The following is a 3,776-nucleotide window of genomic DNA, read 5'->3' on the forward strand; positions in this document are numbered from 1 at the left end:
CCTAATAAGCTTTTCCAGCACTGTGCGCCTGTGTGCGAGGCGTTTAAGTAGCCACTTAGTCTGATCAGTGTTGTGATCTGGTCTGATTAATGCCACATTGATTGTTCAAATGCAGCATGATTGACGCGCTCTGCAGAACCCTTTTTCCCAGCCCCCTCCTAGGCACAGATCAATCAAATTACACCCACTCAGACAGAACAAAACAGAACACACTGCTGTGATTTTTTTTTTTGTTTACACATATTATAAGTGCACACACAGAAAGTACCAACCAATGACTATCCTTTCAACAATTTGCGCAATAGGCCAGGGGTCTCCAGACTCAAATCCTAATTAAACACGCCTGAATCTACTAGGTCTTCAAGGTCTTACTAGGCATGCTAGAAACTTCCAGGCAGGTGTATATATTTACGGTACAAAATATCTTCATAGAACATGATCTTTACTTAATATCCAAATGATTTTTGGCATAAAAGAAAAATAGATTTTTGACCCATTTTGACCCATACAATGTATTGTTGGCTATTGCTATTGGTTGCTTTTGTGCTCCAGGGTCACAAATAGTTTCAATCTTTCATATCTATTTGGCAACAAATTCCATATTTTCACTTTCAAGCATGTGCTACAAATTGATTTTTATGTTAAATAATTAAATAATTATTCTTCAAATACTTAGCTTCAACATTTTTGGGAATCATTCCAAATTCTGTATGTAACATTTGGAAACTAGTCTCTTGTTCAGCTGTGAACGGTCTCACACTTGTTTTGCAGAAAGCCCGGGTTAGACACGCTCTCCTGCAAAGCAGAAATATTTCCTGTTTTACTCATAAAATTGGACTAATGGGCAGACAGTGGCAACTTTATAGTCCTCACGTGAGCATGCTGCCATCCATGCCAAGGCAAAAAATCAGCAGAAGTCCCACAGTCCTCTCAGCTCCTCTTTACAAACAATCATTACCCCCAATAAAGCCAGCCAACCCTTTCTATATCAGAAACAGACCCTGCACTTTGCAGTGCAACAATTTGTTCCACATCTGTTCTGTATAGACACACTTCTCGTGCCTTTTGAAGTATCAAAGCTTATGCAGCAGTTAAAACAGAATCTGCATCATTATGAGTCAGTCTTTTTCCTGCATCTGAATTGAAGTTGAACCAGAGAGGAAGTAGCAAATGAAGCTCTCGCAAAGGCCCAGTGTTTCCGGCAGGCCTTTAGTGGGCAGAGAGTATTTCATGGTCTCTTTTGCTGTAGAGCAGCTGGTGTGTATGTGCTTCGCATAACTCTACATATGCAACACGTTTGTCTTTCAGCACACTCTACATATTAAACCAGAGAGAGGAGACTGCCGTCGCATCTGTCACGGGCTGCGAGTCCCCTCCTCTGTGTGTGTGTGTGCATGCCATCGCTGAACTCTTCTTTCTTGAGCCTGATTCCTCCAGCTTTGACATTCATGAAGCTTTATAGGATATGCAATGTACTTATTCCAGTTTTTGTTAATAAATTTGCAAAGTTGTCACAAATCTGTTTTTTGCTTTGTCATTATGGTGTATGGAGTGTAGATTGATGTGGGAAAAAAAAAGTTATAACAGTTTAACATTAGGCTGCGACATAAAAAAAATGTGAAAAAATTAAGGGGTATGAATACTTTTTGTAGGCACTGTATATATTTTAAGTGTGATTCATCCATGTTTATTGTTTTGTTTTTTTTTTTGTTTTTTTGAGCTTGTAATTTATAATGAAAATGTCACAACTCGATCTTCTGGTGAAATATGCTGGACTTCTCCAATCATCTAGTCGGCATAAATTCCGCCCACTGCACAATCGACTGCAAGCTCGTGTTCAGACCTGCCTCCATCCAATCAATAACCGATGGTTAGAATTAAGTCCCCGCACTACATTTTTTGTTGATAATCTGTTCACTCTGATGCATGATGTCACAATACAGACAAAAAAGATCTGTCACTTTCGTTACTTTAATATTTGAGATTAAAAGTCATCTTAATAATCCTTTTGAAGTGGTTTTCCATTGTAAAAGAGTTTAAGTTGTATTTAACCCTGAATATTGCTTCAAAGAAACCCAAAAATATTTACACGTTTTTGCGACTCTGTTAACAAGTACCTTAAAATTCATTGTCACCATTTGGTTCTCACTCATCAATTATGTCGCATTTGCGTATTTTTATGTCTTCTTTGTATATGTCTCTCTCCTCTATCTGTTCTGTCACTTCTTAGTTGTGTGTATTGTTACTGTGAGCAGCTAACCTCTGACCCCTGCTCTTGTGAGAGACTTTAGTATCTGGGTGCCAAAGCCCCATACGGTGGCATGTGGCCTCCGTGTCACCCTAACCTGAAAAAGAGACAGAGCCAAGAGGCTTGGGGAGCCAAGCGATGTCAACATGTCACATAGCAGCTAAAGTAGATTGTGAAGGTTTTGTGTGTGCACAGAAAGACAGAGAAGAGGGGGAGTTTTGCTCCTTTCTCAGGAATGTCTAAACACAACCCTGTGTTTGCAGTCAGCACTGAAGTGTGTGTGTGTGTGTGTATGAGGTGGAAGGAGGTTGCGTTTGATCTGTTTTAATCCTCTCAGAAGTTTAACCACTCATTTCCCAGCACGGTGAGCACTCGTATCCTCAGGAGCACTCACTATAGAAACCTGCCCGCCAGGATGCTGATGAAAAAAGGTCTAAAAACAAGAGTGCCACCCAGTTTATGTAACAGCATCTTGGAGTGTGAGAAGGGGCCATCAGATTTTCTCATAAATGAAAAGACAGCTAGTAAAGTGGTTGGCATGTGTCTTTGTGGCAGGGTGCTGTCACACATAGTTGAAACTATAGGCCCTCCTGCTGCTGAGTTGCTAGTTAAAGCCTTCTTACCCAGACCTCCCAGCTCCTGGCTAAAAACCTCTTTATTTTACATGAAAGAAATGCTGGGAGGTTTCTCACTCACTCTATCCTTCCCTTACCCCCATTGACGCTGCATTTATATGTAGTTGTGTAGTTGTTTTCCATAAAAAGGTCTCCTCTTTTCTCAAACATGCATAAAAACTTCTTATTGTGACATTGCCTTCATTCCCTTTTTTCATGTTTTTTTAAGCTGCAGTTTTACCCAGTGTTATTTTTATTTAAAAATAAACTATTAAAAATTATGATTAAAACTACTATTACTATTAAAAATGCTTTCAGTAATTGAAATAAAGCTACTGTAGAATAAGATAAATATCAAATGGAAAAAATAGAAATAGAACTAATTGAAATCATTTGAAGTGCTAAAATTGCTGAAACTAAAACTAAAATAATAAGAAAAACTATAAGAATAATATTAAGAAAATTAAATAAACTAATAAAAAACACTTAAAATTACTATAAATTGGCATTGAATATTATAAATATTGTTGGCTCTTTGACAAATTACTTTTGTTTCTCTTTAGTAAGTCGCTTTGAATAAAAGCGTAAATGTAAACTAAAATTAAAATGAAAACTAAAACAAAAAAAAAAAACTATTTATTTTCATATTAATAAATACTACAATAGTATGTAACACTGGGTTTACCATACACAAAATGTGTTTTTAATGTATCTCTCGCATTTTTTTTTTTGTTGTAGGCATCACATCGGCTGACTCTTTTTTTTTTTTTTTTTTTTTCTCTCTCTCTTCTTCTCTCGCACAGCCAGCCTTGAGCTTCGTAAAATTACGGTTGAACTCCTGATGTCACATGGATTACTTTACAGATCTCCTTGCTACGTCTCTGGACTTGGGAACATTTCAGTTGCGTTGCTGT

Source organism: Sinocyclocheilus rhinocerous, unplaced genomic scaffold (assembly GCF_001515625.1).
Source record: "Sinocyclocheilus rhinocerous isolate Xijiao unplaced genomic scaffold, SAMN03320098_v1.1 scaffold591, whole genome shotgun sequence".
Taxonomy (NCBI): Eukaryota; Metazoa; Chordata; class Actinopteri; order Cypriniformes; family Cyprinidae; genus Sinocyclocheilus; species Sinocyclocheilus rhinocerous.